Here is a 26,789-nt window from a genome sequence, read left to right as displayed (position 1 = left end):
ACGGAGCTCAGTCTGGAATCGGCTCTCATCCAGACCCCTTCGCAGCCCCCAGAACCATTAGCACCGTCTGACCCGCCAGCAGCTTGGCACCTTCCCCCCAGAGGGTCTGCCACATGGCCATTGCAGGCTCTGTCTTTTTTGCTGACAGACAGTTCTTACTGGGATTTGTGCCCCAGAGGGTGCGAGAAGAATATATCTAGATTCAGCCCATCTCTGCATGGCTTCAGACACTCTGTGTCCATCTATATCACGGGCCCAGGTAGACACCTTAAGCCAGCAAGTGAGGTATCTGCTTGTCGATGCCAATCACCTTCGAAGCCTGGAAGGACGTTCCTCCGATGGGCATCAATGTTCTACTTCAATGCACCCATCAAATTCCCATAGGACCAGGCCCATATGGACATGCTTGTCATAGGCCAAGTTCCCACTGCCCTCCTGCCCAACCATATGGCCAGGCCATTAGCTACTGCCATCAGTCACTAAATCCCAAACTTAGAGGCTTTTTATCGCTATTCAGTCCTATCACCGCTATGAAAACAGCATGCCGTTCAGCCCACTAAGCTGAGTTTTTTCAATATTATTTATTATTTTTTTAGAGAGAGAGAGATAGTAACATCAATGTGAGAGACAAACATTGATCGCCTGCCTCCTGCACACCCCCTACAGGGGATCAAGCCTGAAACCTGGGCACTTGCCCTGACTGGGAATCAAACCAGAACCTCTCAGTCCATGGGATGATGCTCAGGACACTGAGCCTCACGGGCCAGACTAAGCTGAGTTTTCACCTTCTTCCATCGGGGAGTAGCCTTCCAAGCAGGTGTTGTCCATTCATCTTGAAACTGCCGTCTATAAACCAAGAAGCTCTTTGTCATAAGCTGTTTATAGGGATATAATCCAGCAACTCCTCACACAGTTCAAGAGTCAGAACCAGGGTAAAAAGGGCTCTCCTTGCCTTCCCTAGGTGGATGATCCTGTATGAACTCTTCCCATTTCATGTGAAACTCTTCTGGGCTGTCATCTCCGTTAGAGTTTCTCTGACATCACCCAAGACACTGTGGATATTTCAGGTTTTAAGATCTGTCTATGACCTTTAGTCATAGGGGTAACTTCAGAGAATGTCCAAATAACAAGGTAGTGAATGCCTCTCAAACTGAAGTTTCTAGTCCAAAGTCCCAGCAGTCACTGCTGGAAGGTGCTCCCAGGTTTTTGCCGTAAGCCCTGGTCTAATGCACAGAGAATTTGTCCTCCCAGCACGCCAGCTCCTATCCTACACTGTGTAGGTTTGGGCCATTTTACTAACTCCCATTTAGCATATCGATTAACATTGCTAGAAGGGTAAATTGAAAAGCCCTCTTTTTAAAACTGTTTGGTAGGGGAGACATTCCCCAGCTAGACACAGTGTCCATCCCCATAATACCGTCAGATGAAAAAGATACAACCACTTCACATACAGCCTATTCAGACATCCGATTCTCTTATAAACTTTTACCTTATTTTGATCAAGCCCTGCATTTCTAACTACAGTCAACAGGTTGTGGTATTGTGCTCATGGGCTCCTGTATCGAAGAGGCAGGACACATCTCTTCTCCACCCCTGACCATTGTATCCGCTGGTGTGCAAAAAGGCTTTGAGTTCTCAGTGAGAGGCTGAGCCAAGGGCCCCTGCCCTCTGTCAGTCTTTAATTCAGTTGATTGCCTAACCATTGCCCCAAGAGGTTGCTGGTCAGGCTTCTCCCCGTTCTGGGAGTTGTCCATCTTTAGCAACTGATTGCAACAGCGCTGCAGCTCCGCACCAGGGATGATCACGTGTCACCTAGAATCAGAGTTCCTCCTCCCTCACACTGGCATCCTTTCTCTTCCCAAACCACGAGCTGCCTCCAGCCAGGGTTTTGGTTGCACACCCCTGCTCTCTGACACCACTTCTTCGGGTTCCTGTGCAAATTTCAATGTGTGTGTGTGGGGGGGAGGGGTGGCGGGCAGGAGAAGCTTTCCACACAAAGCCAATCAGTTCTCAGGACATCTATTGGGTATCCTATCATTCAACACAATCCTAACACTCTACCTGGAGATAGCATCAGATTCCATCGGTTAAGGGGTCGGCTGCACAGGACTCCCCCACTCCCCCTCAGATGCCAATCACAAATCCAGGTTGTTAGCTGTGCTTTTACAAACAGACTACAGGTTAAAGGTTCCCACCATCTCCTCCTTGCAATCACGTAATTTGCTAAAGTTGTTCACGAACACAGAGAAACACCTTACTTAGCACACTGCCGATGTGCTATAAAATAACATAACGCTGGGCCAGGTAGACCAGATACAGAGTGTGGTGTGGGAAAGCTCCAAACTCTCCTGCCTTCTTCAGGGCTCCACACTCCCAGCCAGGAATCTTTGTAAACTCATCTTCGTAGCACTGAGCATGCTACATGCTATTTGGAACACACAATATGCATACACACACGCTCGTATTTGTATTTGTGTGTGTGAGCCTATGTGTGTGTGTGTTTAGATAGAGTGAAGATAAATAAATAAAACCAGACAGCAAGCTACTTCAGGTGACATATGAAAGAGATTTTTGCAATCCACGCTATGAAGTTTCTTTTCAGATCAATATGTATTAGGTGGCAAAACTTAAGGACAGGATCATAGCCATAGGATATACTACCAAATATCATATATACTACATTGATCTGGGGAGATAGATATAAAGACAAGAACTAGATGTACCTTCATACTTTCCTAAGGCAACCATCCTAAGACCTAGATCAAGAATAAGGCAGCCATTGACAGAAAAATGAGTCTATCTAATGATCTGTAGGAATAATAATTGAACTATTTCAAGACTAGATTTCTATAAGATTGTGGCTAATTACATTATACACTGCAGTTCAATCCTAAAACTACAAAAGTGTGGTTTTTATGGTCCAGTAAGCCTGTCACAGACAATACATCTCAGTTTTCTGTGATACAAAATGTTAAGGTGATTTTGCAATTAAGGGAAGTAGATAGAAATATAAAGTAAATCGCTCACTATGACTATTTCTAGTTACTATGTGCTGTTTTGTGTTGATTATTTTGCCAAGCATCTACCTAAAAAATGTAAACTTTTAATCTACAATGAAGTTCTTTTGTACCTGAACTGTTTTAAATTTTTAGTGTAAAAGGGCTTAACATTCAAAAATAGGTGTATGTGTCTTTATATGGATACAGTATTTTTGTGTAAAATGTGAATCTTAACGACTGTAGAGGGAGAGTTTTCAGGAGTAAGATATACTTTATTTTTATAAGATATAATTCTTTAAATGTATTAAAAATCTACCTGGCCAGTATAGCTCACTGGTTGAGTGTCAACCCATGTACTAATTGATCGCTGGTTCAATTCCTGGTCAGGGCACATACCCAGGTTGTGGGCCTGATCCCCAGTGGGGGGCATGCTGGAGGCTGCCAATCGATGTTCTCTCTCATCAATGCTTCTCTCTCTCTCCTTTCCTCTCTAAAAAAATCAATCAATAAAAAATACTTTAAAAAATAATTAAATGTATGAAAAATCTGGAAAATGCTCATGGCACATAAAAAATCCTAAGTTATTACATAAAATGGATAAATCACTTTATAAAATAATATATTTGGATCATGACCACAAAATTAATAACATTATGCAAAAAATTGCCAGTATTTATTGGTTGTTTATATAATTCTACACTCTCTCTTAAGCATCTTACATGCATAATTTTGTTTAATCTTCAAAATAAACCTATGATGCATAAGTATTCTTACCATTTTATAGATAGGAAACCCAAGTCACGAAATAGCGACACAACTCACTCAGTGTCATGTGGCAGGATCCAGGGTCAATATCCAGTTTTGACCACAAGGCCTTTTTATTTTGCCACTGCCTTATAGGATCTTGAAGGAAAAAATTGGGAAAGTACAGCAAAATGTTGAATTAACATTCAGCTCACCTTTCTGCATAAAATATTTTAGTGAAATTTCTACGTTTGGCATGAATTACCATCATCATAAATACACACTTTATTAATAACACCGTTTAAGCAAATTAAGTGGACTGTCAAACTGACCAATAGAATCTTTCTCTATAAGTTGCTTTTAACAGATAAGATGAGAAGCAATTGAGATTTAGAGACACATTGAAGTAGAACATTTTATTCTCACAACTGTACTGATTTGTGTACTGATTCTAAATGATTAAAGGTAATTTATGACTTTGTATATGTTTTTCTGTTCTTCTGATTCTGTATCTGCAACATGGCAGATAATATTTGATCAAAGAAATGAATAAAAGAGAGATTAAACAATGTCCGATAAATTTATCTGTGCTCATATGAAAAATGAATAACAACATCAAGGCACAGTATCTTTGCACATATGTTCCCTGTCAGGTTAGATCCATTGCATGTCTCCAGAAGACCCCAGTAAGTTCATATTAGTCTTAACAAATACTATTGCTATAACTGATTAAATCGTGGAAAAACTGCTTTAAACTACCTGATTTCTAATTATACAATTATGCCAGGTTGAAGACTAATGCTTAATGCATTTATTTTTTTTTACTTAGTTGTTTTGTGTTGCCAACAACTGACAAACACAGTCTTAAGAATACAGGAAGAAGAGACTGTTGTTTTTATGCACATAAAATTGTTTTCAGCTAAGAAGTATAGGTAAAATAACCAGTACAGCCCAGGAATACATTTTGTCTGAGATGAAAGGATTACAGGTAAAGCCGAATGGTGTTGAATGCACTAGAGCTGGAACGGGCCCACGGAAGCCGGGACTGGTTTCTCACATGAGGTAGCATCCGTCCCAAAGTTTGAGAGACTTTATCAGATGAACACCCAGGGAAAGAGCTTGCAGACATTAGGAACTACAAAGGCAAAGGCTTGGAATGTGAAAAATCACAGCTTATTCAAAGAAACATGATGATTACTGAAGTATAAAGAATGATGAAGCAGGTGGAGAAGATTTGGATTAGTATTCACAAACCAGATAAAGAAACGTATCGTATGTGATACATAGAAATTTAAAATGTGTTCTGAAGGCTATAGGGGGAGGGGCAAATAAATAAGATATCAATATCTATATCTTTACATGTAGATATAGATATAGATATTTCATATGCATATAAGAAAGATCAATCACTCAGGTGGTGGACTTGGGACTACAAAAGAGCAAGTGGGTTTTGACAAAGGGAAATTATTAGTCTCATCGAAAAAATGGTAGTGAATTACTTGGACAATGTCAATGATGATGAGCAAGAGAGCAGAGTTTGTGTAATATTATTAAGCTGTAATTGTAGGATTTAGATATTAATTCAAAGCGAATGAAAAGTGAGTTGGAAAAATCTGGCAGGAACTCAAAGTTTAATAAATATTGATTTTTAAAAGGATGATAAATTTAAAGACTGAGTAAATAAGAAAGATATTTACAAGAATAAAAACTAAACGAAGGTGAGTAGATTTGGGAATAAAATAATAAGCTCAATATTGGATTTCTTAAACTAAGGGACTCTTCGGGGTCTCCGGTTAGAGATTGCTGATGGTGTTTGGATGCGTAGATCAGAAGGTAGGTTTGAGGTAGCGATGTGGGTTGAGAACCATTTTTACAAAAGTGAGAGTAGAAATGTTAGAACTAAATGAAAATAACATGAAGAATGTATAAAGTAAGAAGAAACATCGGATGAAGACAAAAGCCTTGGAAATATTCACTTTTGTGAAGTGAACAAAAAGAAACTAATAAGACAGAAACAACTAAGAAGCAGAAAGAGAAGAAATGGTGATAAATCCCAGAAGTTTAGAACATAGGACATAATGAGGTATCACCTCACACCTGTCAGAATGGCTGCCATCAACAAATCATCAAACAACAAGTGTTGGCGAGGGTGTGGAGAAAAGGGGACTCTAGTACACTGCTGGTGGGAATGCAGACTGGTGCAGCCACTATGGAAAACACTATGGTATTACCTCAAAAAATTAAAAATTGAACTTCCATTTGATCCAGTGATCCCACTTCTAGGAATATACCCTAAGAAGCCTGAAACACCAATCAGAAAGAATATATGTACCCCCATGTTTGTAGCAGCACTATTTACAATAGCTAAGATCTGGAAACAGCCCAAGTGTCCATCAGTAGACGAATGGATAAAAAAGCAGTGGTACATATACACAATGGAGTACTATGCAGGTGTAAGAACAAAAGATCTCTTATCCTTTGAGACGACATGGAGGGACCTGAAGAGTGTTATCCTAAGCGAAACAAGCCAAGTATCATATGATCTCACTTATTTTTGGAATATAATGAACATAATAGTCTGAGGAATGGGGTAGTCCCAAAGACATGGAAGTAGGGTACAGACTGACAATCCCCAGAAATGGGGGTGGTGGGGGAGAGATAAACCACAGAACTTATATGCATGTGTGCATGAACAATAGACATGGACAACAAAGATGAGGACAGGGCGGGGGGGGGGGGGAGTAATCAGTGGGAAAAAAAGGAGAAACATTTGTAACAAAAATAAATTAATTTTAAAAATTAACTCAAAAAAGAACATAGGACATTTGAGGGAAGTGTTAAATGTGGAAGAGAGAAATGAGAAACACTGAAATAATTCCAGTGGATTAATAATCAATGACAGGGACCGTCTCACTCAGTGGCAGCGTTGAAAATGGAACTTTGGTGTGTTGTGACATAAGAGGAAGGTATGAGTTACAATTATCTCTGCAACTTTGTAGAGACTTGGAATGGAGTGAAGCTGAGAAGTAAGGTAGTAACTAGAAGTAAATACAAGACCAAGAGAATGTCTCTTTGTATTTAAGTTCACACTCATTTCTGACTATACTGGCTACACTTAAATAAACTTAATATTGAAACAATGTAATTATTCCACATAGAGCCCATATTCCAAGTTCCCGATTAGCCAAATAAGGTCTTTTAAACTCTTTTCTTTATACAAACCAGTACCCACTTGATGTCCTGTGTTCTGAGTCTGTTGAATCCAGAACAGTTTATCAGCCTGATGTATTCATTTTATATTTTGTTCATAACATTACTATATTTTTAATGTTCCAAGTAATTTGTTTCAAAATGTTCCTCAATTTGGCTTGCTTGATTGTTTGCTCATAATTAGATTCAAGTTACTATTTTTTTTTTACAGAAATATCTTCCAAGTAATTATTCCCAGAGTATCACATCCTGAGGCATGTGATGTCAAAATGTTTCATTATTGCTGACGTTAAGTTTCATCACTTAATTAAAGTGTTGTCTGCCTGATTGTTGTGCCATAAAGATGTACACTGTCCCTTTGTAGAGAATTATTAATCTGTGAGGTGATGATTTGAAGCTATGTAAATAGTCTGTGTAACAATCTTTGGCTTAATGTTTAGCAACAAGTCATGATCTTTCCTGAATTAATTTTTACTATGCTTTTTGTAATAGTTGATATTTTATGCAAGAGAAATTTGAGCAAGGTTTAACCTAACTGACAAGCAAATTTAGTATTGCCATCATAGTGGAAAATATATATCCATTAAAAATACTTTGCCATAATATCCAGTTATATTTTCTATAAATTTCAAAATATAACCCATCCTTATTTTAGAAAGAGCATTGTTTCTAAGTTTAAAACATTTTTTTCTCTAGCACTAGTTCAGTTAACACTTGATTAAACTATAAAAAAAAAACCAAAAAACACAGAAACATAATTTTCAAAACATAGAAAATACCTCCTTTCCAGAGATGGTGTAGGAACAAATACATTTACTTAGTGAAGTGTTAAAAATGAGATATGACACAAGTCCTAAGAACGATTTCTATCACTTTCAAGCTGAAGAACAAAAATGGGAAGAAACTATGTTCTCCTTCATACTTTTCTAGCCAATCAACATATGTTTTTCTTTCTCCAGGGTAACAATTACAGAGACCAAGTGGAATCAAATAATCAAAATGTGGTAACATCACTGGACTAACAATATGTTGCAAAAACAGTCCTGTCTCCTATAACAACAAATGAATTTGTTATCGCTCATTAGCTCAGAAGACTACATGAGACTGCTTAGAGAACTCCCAGGGAAAAAAAAAAAAGAAAAAAGCTTTAAAGTAAATTCATAAAATTAGAGTAGATTAAACAATTTGAAAATGTAATTGGAGTCCTATGAAGAAGAATTAAACATAGTAACTGCAGATAGATTCTTTGGCTGCTGCTGTGCAGACTAACATCTGGAGAGCATTTTTCTCTTCCTCCATATGCTGGGCTAACATTTTTCTTAGACAAGTTGACCTAAGTAAATATTTTCAAGAATAAGTGTAGTTTGTGAAAGTTTACATGGAAAGCTGGTCTTAAAGTTGGCAATATATCATTTTTCTAGTAATACTGTTAATTCTGCCCTTTACTTTCCCTCCCCTGGATTATATTAGAATCTCACTTCTAATTCCAATTTTTCTTCTTTTCTCTGTTACATCCTTTGCAGATTAATAGTTTTGAAACTGCAACCCTGCTTGCTTTGCTGCTTTATAAACAGCGTAATTCCTAAATGTTTTGTAATCTGACCACATTTTATCTGTTGTGTTAACTATCTTCATCTCTGTGCAGTTTATGAAAATCATTATTGCAACTCTGTATTTTGCCAGACAATGTGTTAGAGTTGATCTCAGAGAATGTCCAGTTAAAAATGTGTACGCTTAAGGGTTACAATACATAATGAACTTACACATGTAATTAATTATATCACTAGTGTTAATTGGTATTTTCAGAAAATGGTTGGAGAAAAAATTAACTACATATAGTGGATTTTTTTGTTTGTTTTTGTAATGACATTTGTTGCTTGTGATTTCTGGCATCTCTTAATACATGTTCAATTATCAGCACTTCCCATTTATTCTAGGGTACATATCTTCCCCTTACTGATAAAATATGTTGTAACCACTACTCAGGGTGCTCTCCTCCTGTAGACAAATAAATGTCTCTTGTGATGATGTCCCTCTCTACAGTCCCAGCGTCCATAAATACATTCCCTTGAACGGCAAAGGCACCTTGCAGACATGATTACGTTGAGGACTTGATGATGAGAAAATCATTTTGTATTATCAGAGCGAGCCCATGTAATCACACCAGGCCTTATGAAAAAGATACAAGAAAATCGTAATCAGCAAAGGAGATATGATGAAGGAAGCAAAGGCTCCGAGGATGGAGGTCAAGCCCATGAGCCGAAGAAGAAAGGTAGCCCTATAGAAGCATCTACAGAAGTCATGAAGACGTGCTGACACATTGATTTTAACCCAGTAAGGTTCATTTCAGACTTTGACCTCCAGAATTATAAAGTAATATATTTGCCTTGTTCTAAGCCACTGTTTATGGTAATTGTCCCAGTAGCAAAAGAAAACAAATCCAGCCCTCTGATAGGTGATCAGCAGACCCATGACCCAAGCTACACAAAAGGACACTGCTCCTTGGACAATTGAAAGCGTGGTTCAGGGCTGCCAATGATTAAATCTGTGAGAATGCTCTGAAGAAAGTGCGTCACTTCTAGAGGAATTAACAGCATTTTTCTATTTCCCGTTACTTTGATTTGGGTTTCTCCAAAAACAGATCATGAAATAAGAATCTGACTGCATAACCCAGCCGGTGTGGCTCAGTAGTTGAGCATCAACCCTGCACCAAGAGTTCACGGGTTGGATTCCTGGCCAGGGCATATGCCCAGGTTGCGGGCCTGATCCCTAGTTGGGGGCATGCAGGAGGCAGCCTATTGATGTTCTTTCTCATCACCTTTCTTCCTCTCTCTCTAAAATTAATAAAGAAAAAAATTTAAAACAGAATTTGACTGCATAGAATAGAATGGAGGCAGGGAGATTAAAACAGGGAAGGAGAAAGAGACAGTAAAAGACGTTTAATGCATGTTCCTGAATTAGGCACCGGAACAGGCAAGAGGAAGGTATACCGAATGCCTTAGACCTGTATCCTTTGCAGCTATTCCCCACTGGTTGAGGGCTGCCCTTGGGCCATTAACTTCCCTGCCAACTTCGGCTACACCCACAGGCACAGCGGACTCCCAAGTCTTCAGAGAAAGCCCCGAGGCAAAAAAGGGAAGACAGTCGTGGAGTCCCGCTGTCAGCATGCACCACTGTGACAGGAATCACAGATTAGCTCGGGGGATGTAGTGTAGGCCACCAAAAGCATCCCAGCTCCTGCTCTTTGTAAGCCTGGTTCTTCCGCTCTGCGCCCTTTTTACAAACTGCCCAATATTCTTTTTGCTTAGACAAAGCTCAATCAGTTATCTGAAACTTGCAAACAAGAACCCCAGTTGATATGTTTCCCAAATAATTTTTCTGTGGTTCAATCCATTCTTTTTTTTTTCTAAATTATTTTAGTCTTAATCATTTCAGTGATTATTTAGCTAAATGTTGTTACCTTTATTTCTTGCATATTTAGCAATGCTTACTCAATGTATTCCCTTCCGTCTTTCTGCGTCACTTAAATACACTTTACGGACACTGATGATGTCAAAAACAATTTAAAATATCTTTGAAGGACAACATCATAGATGAGTATGGCATTGTTGTATAACAATTCTTTCAAATGTATATAATTCAAAGATAAGAAAAAAGGAAACAGTTTTAGAGTCGTTTTTGTCCCGTTAGATTCTTTTGTTTTCTTTTCAACTTCATGAACACTGATGAAAAATAACATTAGGCTTTCAACCATACAATCCCCTTGAGGAAGTCACAAAGACCTGATTTGTCAAAGTTCCGCGCAGTCCAGTCCTGATGGTGCGTCTACCCTTAGCCTAGCCTGGTGTCCTCCTGCCACACCCCAGCAGACACCCTGGCGATGCAGCTGTGCTGGGCCAGCTGTGCGGGCGATGCCATGTGTAAAGAGCCGTCAGGCTGAGTGACCCTTCCCCAGGGTGTGCCTGTCCTGGCTTCACATACATGGTGTGCACCCCTCTGCTTCCCGCCCCGGGAAACCCTAAGGTCTCCTAGGACTGCACACGAATTCACCCCTCCTCTCCTGGTCTCCTCTCGTGTTGCCTAATTCCCTGTGAAAAGCATGTCTTCTGCTCCCTTCACCTTCTTCTGGATTTCCGTGTCTACCTTTGACGTTTTCTTCTTCCTCATTGTCATCTTAGCTTCTCTCTTATGCTCCTTCCTTCAATTATCTTTATTTTATCACCTTTCTTCCTCTTTCTCCAATCTTCCATCTTCACCTTTCTTCGTTCTTTCTTAATCAATTTTCTATCTGAATATTATCTCTACTGAAACAATCATTAGAGAAATGCCATTGATTGATTTCTTTAAGAAAAATCAAACCACGACTATGGGAATTATTTAATACCCAACTATTTTCATAAAACATAAAAGCCATTAAAGTGTCCAAATGTTACCCTTCCCTTTGCAAACCCACCCCACAAGCATAAACATATTTTCTGTGGTTGCTACTTACTGGCTAGAAAGATTTACAGAAGGCATCCAAACCCTCATTTTCAAAGGCGTGACATTTTATAATAGTTATCATTCAAATTGCCTTAAGCATTTCAAATAAGGTGGGGCCATGTGGCTGTGTACATGTTGTTGGTCCATTTGCAATGTGTGTCCCTCCAGATTGCCATTTTCTGGAGACTAGGTCATCCTCCTTCGTTCCTTGTAGATTGTGGCTTCTGGGTCAGTGTCTCCCAGTCCAACATCACTCCCGCCATTACTCCTGTTGATTTCTTCACCCACACAGGTGATTCCTCAACTACCCTGGCCACGCATGATCTTGAAGTTTTCTCCTCATATGGTTGTGTCCTCTACTCTACCCCAGCTACCAATTAGTCATACCTTTGCAATTTAATATTCAAGCAGCAACATCTTAAGCCAATACCTCAAACAGTTCCAGTTTGACATTTTCAGTCCTAAATCCTACAGTGTTTTTGCCCATCAGCACCTAGAGTGTATGGATTCCACCTCGTTTTCTCTGCCACGCAGCTTCATGGCAGCTTTCTTTCTTATGCACCCAACTTGGAAGATTCCAAGGATTGATTATTTATTTATTTATTTATTTATTTATTTATTTATTTATTTTTATCCTCACCCGTGGACATTTTTCTATTGTTTGTTCAGATAGAGTGGGAGGAAGAGAGAGAAAGAAACATCAACGTGAAAGGGACACATCGAGTGGCTGCCACCTGCACAACCCAACCAGGGCCGGGGACAAACTGCAACCTAGGTACGTGCCCTTAGTGGGAACTGAACCTGGGTCTCACTGGACCCCAGGCCGATGCTCTACCACAGAGCCAAACTTGCCAGGGTGGATTATTATATTAAAAAGTAAATTTTATGTATGTTCAAATCTCTGAGTCATTTACCTCACCTGGGGGGAAAATTTGCTCTGGTTACATTTAGTTCTTTGCCTACTCTGTGCTTGTAAATGTAGTAGAGCTGAGTTTGCTGGGTAAAGAATCACAAAAATTCTAACAGTCCCCATTTCACATTCATGATTTCAAATTACCTAGAGTGCTCCCCACAAGATTACTGGGTGCCCCTAGTCTGCATGCTCACTTATTTCTCTTAGTGAGAATTTTAACCTCTTCCTCTCTCCTCAACTCTGTAACATAGTCTCAGGTAGAAACCTCACACTCAATAGTAATGCTGTTTTCTATTTTACTGAGAAAAGGAGATCTATCAGAAGAAAGTGTCCACATGTTCTCATTGATTTTATTTATCAACCTACTTGCATCTGTATTCATACATCCTCTCTCTCCTCTCTGTCATGAAGTGACATATGACACATTTCTTTTTCTTCTTCTTTTTTTAATCTTCACCTGAGGATATTTTTTCATTTTATCTTCAGATAAAATAAGTGGAAGGGGGAGAGAGAAACATCAATGTGACAGAGATACATTAATTGGTTGCCTCCCGCATGATCCAGACCAGGGCCGGGGACCAAACTGCAACTGAGGTTCATGCCCTTGACCAGAACAGAACCCACAACTCTTTGGTCTGCAGGCCAAATCCCCAACTGTTGAGCCAAACTTGCCAGGAATGACATAACATATTTTATCTCAAGACAAACTCTCTACTTAGCCTCATGGGCATCAGAGGTGAGCATCCATGATTCCATTGCATGACAACTAATCAAGTGTACCTTATCAAGGCTGTCTGGATAATTTCTCATCTCATTCAAAATAAAGGCAAAGTCCCACGATCTGACCCTTGCTTTCTTTGCTGGCTCATCTCCCATGATTCACCAAGCATAATGACCTGTTGGGTTGAAAATCCAATTGACTTTATTGTATGCAATGGCTTTCATCCACTTTTGTTACTTTCACAGATCCCTAGTGTGCATTTGTCTCTTTTCCAATAATATGACAGAGAATAATAAGTAAACGAGGACAGCTTTATGTATCGCGTGTGGTGTTATTTGATAACCAGTATGAAGCCGGCCAGATGAGAACTTTTGGATGGGATTAAGCATTTGCATAAAGCCTGTGTGTGTGTGTGTGATTTACACTACAGGTCAATCAAATTGCACGTCAAGCGGTGAGCATTGTGTTAGCAGACACACTGTGATGTGCATGGATCAGTCAGATTGTTAGTTATAAGTATTTATCTTTACTTTGATCATTTGAAGGAGTAAAGGACTTTATTGAAAGGACTTGGGGCAGTTCACAGCATCAATAACAATGGTAGAGAACCAGGACTGGAAAATTGTGCACATGTAGAACATGGCCAAGAAGGTAACTGCCTTGGACAAACCAGCCTAGCGAGAACTACTGAGTGAAAACCACCTGGATCGCACATACCACCGCCTGCATGCACACGCCGCCAGTACTGGCCAGCATCATTTGCATAGTACCCCTGGGAACTGAATACTGCTACCCCTTCCCCAGCTACCAACACAATAGATTTCCTACCATCCTTATTCTTGTGTCAGTAGTTATTGAATAAACATTCTCAGTAAACGTGTCAGATCGGCTGAGTCACGCCCTGTGCTTACACACCAAACTGAAGGTTTGGCTGAGAGAGCTACTATCATGACAGGTGAATTCTGCTCCCCCAAAAGACCCATACGGTGGAGAGGTATCCAAACATGGAAGGGGGTGGTATGTAGATGCTGGGCAGCCAATCATGTTATACCATACAATTAAGCAAGTAAAATTAATAGGCTCTGATGATCTTTTCAAGACTAAGATGTGGCTAATATCTGCCTCTGAGACTTGTAGGACCTCCTGTCTGAGCTTTATTAAGAAGGGGTTCCTTGGTTTGGCGAGCCTCTCATGCACACACATGAAGTATCTACAACATAGCTAGTTGTCTGCCACCCACGTGAGTTTGTCACTGTTTTCTCCTCTGTTTGCCATCATTTCTCAGACACATCTGAGATGAATATCTCATTCCCCTTGTGATACCACCTTAGACTTTGCTTTCTTTCCAAAGCCATTCTTAACGCCTAGAAGCAGGTAAGCTGCACCTGCCACAGGCGTTTCTCCCCTAGAGCGACCACAACTTCAAAGCAGTGACATCCATCTCCGATACATTTGTGTCCTCAGCGCCTCACTTTGAGTCTGAAGCATAGGAGGGCCTCTGTGGATGCTTACTGCATAACGGAGCAGAATTGAAAAGGGAAATAGATTCCATCGGGTTGTTCTGGCTCTATAGTTGGCACCAACTAAAAAGAAAATACAGTTATCAAGAGTGAGAGAGGGAACATCTCCACAAAATAATTGGCCAGTTTGTATTTCCATTGGAAATAGGTCAAGCATATTCCAAATTCTCCACTGCCTGATTAAATTTTATTTCTCTGTCTTTTTCTGTGTGTTTAAATTGAACTGAAATACCAGAGGGGGAAATATCAATGGAAATAATTCAAATATAATTATTTGCCAGTGCCTTCTTGCTGGAATTATTTTTCCTATTGATCCAACTTATGTTGTGCTCAGAAGAGAAAGTTTGCCATGAGACAGTGCATCATGCCGGTTATTGATCTGTGTTGATGGACTGCTTCACCCATTCACAGTCCTCAGTTAGGAAGAGCACATTTCGACCATCAGGGACACTTTCGTGCTAAATTCCTGAAGCTTCATGAATCTCTTAAGAACCTCTCCCTTCCGTAAACATACATTATGACTACACAGACATGGCTCTTGGTGTAATTTCCAGGCGCTGTGCTCCAGGCATACAGGTAGTCCTCAAACAATAAGCACATACAAATTTGGTAATAAAGTTAAAGCATATTGAATTTTTCAGGCCAGTTGTTCTCTCTAATGTACTCAGACTGTGCTTGATCATCCCTTTGAAACTAGGATGCACACATATTTTAATTGAACAAATGTAATGTAGTTCCCACTTTGTGTCTTATAATTGGTGATTATCAATATTATCTGTTTATGATTTAAATTAAACAATAACAGCAGATTTTACAAGATACCCATTTTCCCCTTCAGTTAAAAATGAACAATATTAACACATTTTGATTAGGGATATTTGAAAAACGTGATTTCAGAGAAGCATACAGAAGTTAATATATATTCACCTATTAAATGTGGTGGTATGTTTTATATTATATTAATTTATGGTAGCACCATTTCTTAACACAAACACCATATAGCCTTTTATTTTAAGTTATGTTGTTAATAATTCAAACATATAAACTACCCTAGGGCAATAAATAGTCTGTTTTTATACATATGCTGTTCTATTACCTCTATAAATGAGTTTTGTTTTGTTTTGAATTTCTTTTTTCCCTGAATTGATTTGAGAGAGAAAGAAAGTGAGAGGGAGAGAGAGATAGAAACATCTATCAGGGAGAACATCGATTGGCCGCCTCCTGCACGCCCCCCACTGGGGATTTGGGCCCACAACCTGGACATGTGTCCTGACCGGGAATCAAACCGGCGACCTCTTGCTGCATGGGTGGATGTTCTACCACTGAGCCACACTGGCTGGACTATAAGTTTTTCAAAGAAAGTACAGTTGATCCTTGAACAACATGTGGGTTAGGAGCACCAAACCTTTTGCAGTCAAAAATCCACATAGAATTTTGACTTCCCCAAATGTAACCACTAACAGCTAACAGCCCACTGCTGACCGAAAGCTTTATCGCGAACATAAGCAGGCGATTAACACATACTTTGCATGTTATGTGTATTAAATACAGTGGGACCTCAGTTCTCCTAGTTAATTCATTCTTGAAGGCTTTTTGAGAAGCAATTTGCTTGAAAGTCAATTCATATTTTTTTCCATTACTAATAACATAATTGAATTAATTTGTTCCAGACCCCCAAATGACTCCCTGTTTTAACCTCTGTTATATACAGTACATGTCTAATGTATTGTTTAATCTATAAGCAAACAGTTCTTTTCTTAAATTTATAGATCTACCCCTTACATAAAGAGAGTTGACTCTAATTCATTTTTCCAGTTTGGGTTTCCAAACAGTATGTTATAGTGTATACAATTGTGGGTAAGAGTGATGGCAATAAGACATATAAGTCAAGATATTAAACAAATAACATTATCAGCTAGATTTAAGTCTAACTTACCCTTCTGAAAGTCAGCTAGCCCCACCAACAATATGGCATCCCATGTGTGCTATAAGACATGTATAAAAAACACCCTGAGGTATTAAGGATAATTGAATCTTTTACATGAGTCATTTTATGTAAACACATATACATCTTTATTTGAACACAAAAAAATCTTAATAGCTAATTTATATGCAGATGTTTTAAATAAATTGCACTTACATTCTAAATAAAATTTATTTTTGATTCATGAAAAAATTAGAAAAATAAATTTTGCTAAATTTGAGAATTAAATGCAAATTTCAATAAACCAAAATAATCTGTGAACTCATAAAAATTAATGTATCATAAAACAATCGTTTAATACCAACCTTGCAAAAGCCTTTCTAAACATTTGTAAAAAGGGAAGTATCATAAAACTGAATGCTTATCTAGTAAACTAATCAATTTCCAAAAGAATGCCTTAAAAATTAAACAAAAATGACAATTTGAAGAAAAAAATTTTAACATAGGGCAAATGCATTAACATAAACTGGACTTTTGAAAGATGCCTAACCTCTCATGCTTTTCAGGAGGACAAATAAATCTTAAAACCATTGCCATGTTAATTTTCCAAAATTATACTGTTTTGCTAATCTTATATTCTACTCAAAATCTCTCTACCTGTATTGAATATAATTTTATATGTAGCACATTTATGACACCCCAAAATATGGCCTTAACTTCTTTTCAATTCATATCTTACAAACACTTAATTTGCACAAAATATCCTAACTATTCTTTTCTAAACACATTCCCTGCATTCTCAACATTGCTTACATTTTTCTTAGAACAACTTTTCTTCATTGTTTCAAAATCTCATTCATTAGAAATGGTCATAATTAAAAGATGTGGTTAACCAAAAAAAATATATATATATATATATATAGTACAGTCTATATTATTTAAGATTTATTTTTAAAGTTGTTTATACATACATGGCATAATTTATCATCTATTATTTTTCATTTTATTTTCTTTTTCCAGAATATTGCTATCTCAATGACATTTTTCTTATATTTTAGAACAAAAGGAACACACAATCAAAATGCTATTCATTTTTCAAGTTCTTTTGTAATAACTCCTTTTTAGACTTAATTCATCATAATAATCATGGGGAAAAGATGGTATTCTTTCTTGTTTCTAATTCTTTAAATATTTGTATAATTTCTTATAAATGATCTTAAGATCCTTGAGAAAAAGAATGTCCTGCCTCTCTATATAACACTTCTCTGGCCCTGACCGGTTTGGCTCAGTGGTAGAGCATCAGCCTGCGGACCAATGAGTCCTGGGTTCAATTCCAGCTGAGGGCATGGACCTAGGTTGCAGTTCGTCCCACGCCCTGGTGGGGGTCATGTGGGAGGCAACCAGTCAATGTTTCCCTCTTATGTCGATTCTCTCTCTCTCTCCCTCTCCATCTACCTGAAGATAAATGAAAAAATATTCTCAGGTGAGGATTAGAAAAGAAAAAGAAAAAAAGACTTCTCTGTCCCATAACATAAGGTGTCAGGTGTAGAAGTAGGTCACAAAAATTTTTTGGACTATAACTTTAATGAATTGAATAAAATGTCAGCAATAATGTGTAAGAAATGGTGAGATAATTAAGGTCAAAACAAAGAATGAATATTTCTTCTTGAAGTGGGATTCTAGGGAGTAAACAAAATGATACATTATATATTGAAATAACAAAGGGAGTTAAAAGTGACAATAAAGTCAAAAGTTCAAATTATTTAAATAGAGATATAGAATTATTCAAATGATAGTGAGGGCAGTCTTTTAAGAACACTTCAAATACATGAAGTACCCAGTGTGTCAGCATTTTTAATGGAAACTTTCCCTATAATTGAAAAAGATTTGTTCATTTGAAGGAAATAAAAAAGAACAATAAGCAGAGTTGAAAGATTTTATCGAGCATCATGAAATAAATGTCAGAAACAGTGATTCACATACATTCCCCATATGCCAATTTACATATGAGTAGTATGAGTTGCATATATCAAATATTGTGACATTTATTTCAGGAAGCATTGTAAAACTTTCAACTCTGGTTATAGCATTCACTTTGAATTTTATCTCCATGATGGTGTCATTGCCGAATACAGAAATGGCTGCTTGTATTTTCTGTTTCTATGGCATGAGGATTACATGAAGTTGTATATTTCTACATGGTAACATTTTCTCTTGACAGTAGGATATCAAATATGATGACATTGAAACAAATGAAACATAAATATGTGAACTGTTTCTTAGTACTTCATCAAATCTCAAGGTATATCTGCAACAAAAAATGAAATCAAAATATTTATGGGAGAGCCCAGCCTGTGTGGCTCAGTGGTTAAGCATCGGCCCATGCACCAATAGGTCACTGGTTTGATTCCTGGTCAGGGCACATGCCCAGGTTGTGGGCCAGATCCCCAGTTGGGGGAATGCAGGAGGCAATCAAACAATGTTCTCTCTCATCGACGTTTCTATCTCTCTTTCCTTCTCCCTTCCTCTCTCTCTCAAATTAATAAAGGGAAAAAAAATTTTTTTTAAATATTGATAAGAGAAAGTTCCCTCTGGACCATAGTATATTAAGTGGGGGGAGAAGGGACTGCATTAAAGTCATATTCTAAATGGCTAATTTCAAGAACATTTAATGATGTAAATTGTTTACTGTGTGCTAAAAAATAAGAAGTTCCAAGTGAACTTTATTAAATAAGACCATTTCACTTCTATTTTTTTGTATTAAGTTGTATTTTAAAAATAAATCCATTCTGAGTTCTAGGAAAAGGGCAAACACTGCAAGGTATTAGATCTTTAGTAATTCATTTTCATTAAATGGCTAAAAACATAATTTTAAGAATTAGTGTCCTCTCCAAAACAAAGTAGAAATTAATTATACATATTGTATTAACTAAGTTGCTTTATGACAGTTTCCAGCCCATTTGGTAAAAAAGAAGTCGTTTTCAAGTTATATGCCATAGGAAAATCGAAGTTTATAACAAAAATCCTACAACTGGACTAACCGTTGTGGAAACATGACTAGAAATCTATAATTACCCAAATGCTTTTTATTTATGCTGTCCAAGCAACTTGTTCCTTTTTGTTTTCTTTGAGCATAATACAGTCCCCTAATTCAAAAGAAAATATATTTGGTGCTATTCAGGGATTAGTAGAGGTTTCAATGTTAAGACTCTGCAATACTATTTCTTCTGAAGAATTCTCATTTAAATTCTTACAGGGGCCCCTCAGAGTACATACTGTGCTTAAAAGGGGCATTTGTGGAAAAAAATACTATCTTGGGAATGCAGAATGCAACACACCACAGTAATCTTTGAACATTACAGCACTCTGCCTTTTACAGTGTTCTGAAGACAGCAGAGGGTAATATAGCTTAATTGATATGTTTTACTTAAGCAAATATTTACTAGAAAGTAAAATATGATATAATTCATTCTAAATTATATGGATAAAATGTTAGTGTTTTCAAAAAGAGATCAACTTTTTTTCCCATTAATATGTAGGGTAAAATTTTCAAATAAGATTTCTTTTAAACAGATTAGATCTCTCTCTCTCTCTCTCTCTCTCTCTCTCTCTCTCTCTTTTCCTTTTCTATCTTCTTAGTCTGGCTCCTTCCTTCTTTCCTTCCTTCCCTTATTTTATTTATTTTTCTCATCCTTGGTATTTTAAACAGAAATATAATACCTTAATTCAAGCAGCAACCTTTCTCTATAAGAAGAATGTTTACTGTACATGGATTAAAAACCTTAATTTTCACCTAATTCTCGTTTATAGTTCTCTGAAAGTGTATTGTAATTTTCCATTTGTTCTGTGTGCTTTAGAAAGTGAACATTTATTAAGAAAATAATTATCTTCTCAGCTTTTTCATGGTTTGTTTCAGGATCTAGTGTTTGCTCTAATCTAAGATTTATACGTTCCAAGCAATTGCTAGTTTGGAGACATCTTTGGGAGTGTAAGAATTCCTGGATAAATAGACTGGCAACATGCACATGAACTTATTTCCAGAAAGCACATGGGGTGCAGGAGCCGCTGTGACTCTCTGTGCTCCCAACTACGTTACATCGCTTGGTTCTTCAGTTCCAGTACAGTCTACAACAGACATAGCGTGTACTTTTAGATTTTAAAATTATAATCTTTGTCATTTATTTGACTGATAAGTAAGAGCACCAAAGTTCAGTGTGGTTAAAGTATACTGCCAAGGTCACAAATCTGGTTAATGACAAAGTATAAGTTAATATTAAATCACTTGGCACCTAACATAGTGTATTTATTTTTTTATCTGGATTTCTTAACATCTTTTTCAGTTCTTACATTAGATGTAGAAATGAAGGATGGGCCATGAAAGCCAGTAGCTCTCAGCTTTACACTGAAAACATTCTCTTTGCTAGAAGAGCATAAATTTTAATAACCCAAGTGACAGGGTCTGAGTGGCTGCTCACCCACCACAGACAACACAGCAGAGCCATGGACTGTCAAACAAAGTAATGACTTATTTGACCAGCTTTAATGGCCGTTGTATGTTATGAAATAATGTTTAGGTAAAACTACCATGTGCCAATTAATTAACAGAAACTTATCCCCTACCAATATAAATAATAGCCTTTGTTGTCCTCTACATTTTTTCCTCTGCACTCCACTCTCAAAGGGGAACACAATCTTATTTTGTATCAGTATGAAATCTCCTTGTCCTAATATTACCAAGGCTTATGTTTCCACTGGGTCTAATAAATATGCCTTTCCAATTATCAAGGGAGAGAGAAATATATCTTTATCTTACTCTACCTATATATGTGGCCCATGAGAAAAAAAAAAAAAAAAAAAAACTTAATAAGATATTCCGAATGATAATGTGGTTACTGGGAAGCCTTGGCAGAAACATGCAACATAGGAATAAAGTTTACCTGATAACAGAACTAAAATTAATAATAAATGAAAAATAAATAAATATTTTAAGTTATCGTTGAATCCCATTACCCCAAATGGAACAATGGCCATGTTGCCAATGGCATTTAAATTACTAGAAGGGAGAAAAGAGCCGAGTAGAACAACGTTAACACGTGAACACATTCTTTGCCCTTTCTCACCATTTAGACTTTTGGGCACCCTTTGAAAAAGTAGTCAACAAATTGAGACCCTGGTGCCAACCTCAAAGAATAAGACGTAAGACGATCTCACTTTCAGAGTGATGCCTGGTGAACACACACTGTTCCAAAGGTCAGTGTAACAATGAAATATGACTGTTGTCACCAGAGAACATGAAGAAAATGGAGTTGACATTGATGAAGAGGGAAGATTATATGTCACTGAAACCTTGACCAAAGATTGTCTAAATAAAATATATGGCCATCTTGATTCACTTTTAAATTTTTTCTATTGTAATGTTTCTCACATCCATAAACCGAACCTAATTAGAACATTAGACAGTAATGATCTGAAATACAGTACCAATAATGAGTCTGATTTTTCCAAATCAAGGTAAATTTGCTGTGAATTATTTGTGTTTTTAAGGGCTGTGCAAACAAACACAACTTGCTTGCATTTCAAACACCTGATGAGTGTGTTTCATAAAATTTCCAGCCTAGTGTCTTTCACACAACAGATGCCCAAAACTAAAAAGATTTAGCAAACAAATACATGTTAATGCTGAATCTATACTCTGTCTGACCCTTCTCATGGCACCAACTTTATCTACAAGTCTATACTAACACTCCTTCTACTCAGGACGACTTGTCTACAGATACTTTCTCACACCTCCTACTTTTTCCACCTTTGTCATTTGCTTCTCTTCAAAGCACTCAGTCCTCGTTTTTATTTTGCCTCCCTGTATTGTACCTCCCCTCCTGCAAAACTCAGCTAATCTGTTATCCACTAAACTTTCCTTGTCTCTTCAAAACTGAGATTCCAGAACAGTGCTGCCTCCACCAAATTATCATGGAATAAACTCATTTGAAGAAACACTTCTCTTTCCTACGTGCTTCACTGCTCAAACTATCTGTGCCCCTTAATGATTGCTCTTTTACTAGTAGGACAATATATATAGTATGTACACAATGAGCTTTATGAGTAAATACTAACCACTCATTATACACTCATACTGTAAACTACTTTGTGCCAAGTAACATGCGAGGGAAACACAGATAATGGTAGAGACTGGGGTGACCAAATACCTAGAAGTTTTAACTTGTCCGAGATAACGTTCTAGTTGATAATCTGATCATTGGACCTTGATAAGTAAGTCTGCTGAAAAACTTGTGTTGTCAAGAGGTCTTAATTGAAATTTTTTAAAAACTCACAAATTAGAAATAGAAAATTGATACTAGTGCTGAAAGTTATAGCATCTGGCCCCATCTGTTGCCACTTATTTGATATTTGATTACATTGCCTCAAAATTGTCTCCTTTGCTATTTTGGTCATCTTCTTTCTCACGGATTTCTAGAATGTCGGCTTTGGAAGAAAACCAAGAAGTAAACTTTGTTTGTCTCCTCACTTAGTATTTCCACCCTTCTACAATAGCACACTTGTGATTCATGGGCTAGTAATGCAAATTACACTACACACACAACCAAGTTTAAGAAATAGTGCACACCCCATCCTTCTGGTGGAGATGTATAACATCCATGTAGGCATAAAGAGTCTGGGACATTCAGAATCAGGTATATGGTTGATCCAGACACTATACCAACTCTTTTGCAATATTAACCCATTTAGACTTTAAACCTATGAGAACTGCTGTCGGTATCCCCACTGTGCATAAGAAAAAATAGATTAAATAAATGTTTCAAGGTCACAAATCTAGGATGAGTAGAATAGAACTCAGATGAGGTGGAACCCAGGCTCTCTGGCTCCCAAGTCCATTCCCTTACTCACTGTCCGTGCTCCTTCTCATCGAAACCAACCCGCCATTTACTGTGGGCTCCTTTTACTATTTTTTAAAAATCAATTTTAGAAAGAGAGGAAGGGAGAGATAGATAAAGACTTCGATGAAAGAGAAACAGCCTGAATCATCAGTATCTCCAGTTAATCAGTCTTGCAAATATTGAAAGTCAAATTTTACTGCAAGTTAAAATTTGTTATTTTAATTTAATTTTTCTTTATTGACTTTAGAGAGAGAAAGAGAGAGAGGAAGGGAGAGGGAGAGAGAGAGATAGAAACATTGATGCACAAGAATGTCGACTGGCTGTCTCCTGCATGCCCCCAGCCCACAACCTGGACATGTGCCCTGATGGGAAATCGAACCAGCAACCTCTTGGTGCATGGGTCGACCCGCAACCATTGAGCCACACTGGCTGGCCTGCATGTTAGAATATTTATAAGAATAGTCATTATTAAATCATTTCTTAAGGGCAAAATAGAGGAACAAATGAAAGATAACGAAATAGTGGCCTACAGATGAGATATGGCCTGATTGTAGGAGATGTAAGAAATCGGTGTGGTAGCATTGGTTCTACACTATAATAGGGCACCAATCAGCCAGGAAAGAGGATCCAAATTTCGATTTTTTTTTTTTAGAGCAACTTTATATTTTCTACCTGGTCTACTAAATCCATTTTTATTCATGTATGTGTATTCATATATACACATTGCACCAATGTTTTACATCTATCTGCATGCTAGATTTAGCCTGTGGATTACCACTGGAACACGCCTATTTTATCTTCTCTATCCACCTCCTACCCTGTCTTTAAAGCCTTCCCTGTAAAACTCAAAACAGAGTGACTCAATCAGGTTAACTAAATTTATTTTATGTTGTTTTTGGTAGTCTCATGTAAATGTTGTTTCTGCATCCAGATTTTATGTTTAAGAGAGACAAAAAGCATTACTTAACACTCAGCAGAAAGTGCAATAATAGTGTGCTTAATTAAGTAAATGATTTTAGTCTTTTATTTTATTATTTTTTAATTGGTTTCAGAGAGAGAGTAAGGGAGAGATAGAAACATGGATGAAAGAGAAACATCAATGGCTCCCTTCTACACAGCCCCCATTGGGATTGAGCTGCAATCGGAGCATGTACCCCGGCCAGCAATCGAACCAGCGACCTTTGGCACATGGGTGATAATCAATCCACAGAGCCACACCAGCCAGGCTGGTTTTAGGCTTTTAAAATGCATCTATCATAAACTACTTGGGAAATGCTTAACTCTTTTTCCAAAAGGTACTTCCGTTTCTCCTTTGGGTTAATCAATTTGTCCCATCACTTTAAAACGCAAAGTGGCTCCTTATAATTGTACATGAAAATGAAACTGTTGCTGTGAACAGAGACACCGCTAGTGAGCGTGGTTTTGCATGCACACTCCAGACAGCCACATTAAAGCATGCCATATTTATATTGTCAATTTTGATATTATTCTTCCCTTATCAAAATGATCCTGCTGACAATGAATTATTTTAACATTGGTTTTAATCATAACTTTCTTAAAATATATAGATGTTATAACTAGGTAAAAATCAAGCTTGTAAGTACCTTTCTTCTGAGCTCAGTGATATTCTTCCCTCATTGAATAAATGAGAGAGAGAGAGATTTAATACAGTACAAGCCAGCCTACTGCAGCCGTGAGTGACGGATTCCCGGTGCCGCGAGACTCTCTGGGAATTACAGCCATGTCAAGGCCCTGGGTTTCAGAGCATCAAATAAAACGGTCCTTCAAGGTGAATCACTCAGTGAGTCAGTAGGTAAGGTTTGGCATTCCGGGACATTCCTCAGGAAAACCTACTATCACGTAATTACCTGCCACCATCAGTGACTATTTTGGTGAAATAGAAAATTCTCCAATTTAAGGGGGGCATGTAGAGATAAACAGTACTGTGCTACCCACAGAGACAGAGCCCAAGCCAGTATCCCTTGTTTGTAATCAGCAAACACCCCTTCATTATCAGGCACTCAATAGACTTTTGCTGTTTTTAAAGTCAAATACAATCAGAGGCAGAAAAAAAGGAGTTGCTTCTAAAAATGAACACACCAGTGCATTCTGAAACCAATTGATCTCCCCAGATTTTAACTGTCTGTCTAAAACAACATGGAAAAAATTGTCACAATTATTTCATCAGCAAGGCTGTGCTTACAGACTTATTGATTTATCAAGCATGTGCGTGATGAGGGAGGGCACTCGGTTTCACTGCAGCTCGGGGAGAGCCTTCTAAACGAGTTAGACAGCGAACACATTTCTTCCCGGGCAATTAGCATATGATTCATTGACAAATGGTAAATAGGGCGAGACCACTGCCTTTACTTTCAGCTTGAAGGCAAAGTTCCATCGAAGGAGCCACAGTCCATGTTCGCTCCTGGTCACTGCTTGGTGTTACCAGTCACCGAAGTAATTGAGCATTTGTTGCATGAGTTTAAAAATTCAGAATACAGGATGTCATAAAATGAGCATTTGTGTAATCACATTATCTCTGAGACTCTTTTACTTAGAGACAATCACCATCCATCACGTTGTCCGTTAATTTGTTAGTGTTTGTTCTGGTGATGCAGTCGGAATTCCAAAACAAGTGTTGGGGTGTTACTTTTAAAAATTATATCTTGGGGTATTTGAAGTGGAAATGTGATAAAATCAGCATTTGTCCCATTACAGAAACAATATAAGTAGGGAAGAAAAACACAAAAAATATCCTAGTACTGAATGAAAATGGCTCTAAAGTGTTCCTGCAGGCAGAAAAGGAAAATAAGATCACTTTTCCCAACAACTGTTTCAAAGATAAGAGCTCTATAGTCTGGTGAATGAAAGTCAACACATGTATATATAATTAAACCCTAATCTCTCTACTGTGATTAATTTCTAACCTAGACCATAATGCATGGAAATGTACCTTTAAAAGACTCGCCCTTAAATCTTTGGGATCAAACAAAAGGAGGGAGAAGTTCCATCATTACGACTCAGGAGCTGTGTTCATTTGGCTTGATACTTAAACATTTTGAATTTAAGGGATTTTTTCCCCCTAGATTTGTTGTGTGGATTACATTATATCACATGTATATATAGAAACTATCAATTACAGGAGGTATGGGGAAATTATATATTTATAGGTAATATATGTGTACATATATAATTTTCTTCATGATATGTCAGATCATGAATCATTTCCCAACCTCTCTGTCGAAAACAGGTGACAGTGTCCCACTAACGGGCTGGGGTATTTTTAATAGCCAGAGTAATTATTATTCAAGCTGAGCAAGTACATAAAGTTGATATTTTTACTTCTTCCTTCATGTTAAAAACTTTACCTTTAATGAAATAAGTCA

Source organism: Molossus molossus, unplaced genomic scaffold (assembly GCF_014108415.1).
Source record: "Molossus molossus isolate mMolMol1 unplaced genomic scaffold, mMolMol1.p scaffold_m16_p_1, whole genome shotgun sequence".
NCBI lineage: Eukaryota > Metazoa > Chordata > Mammalia > Chiroptera > Molossidae > Molossus > Molossus molossus.
Note: the sequence above shows the minus strand (reverse complement) of the source record.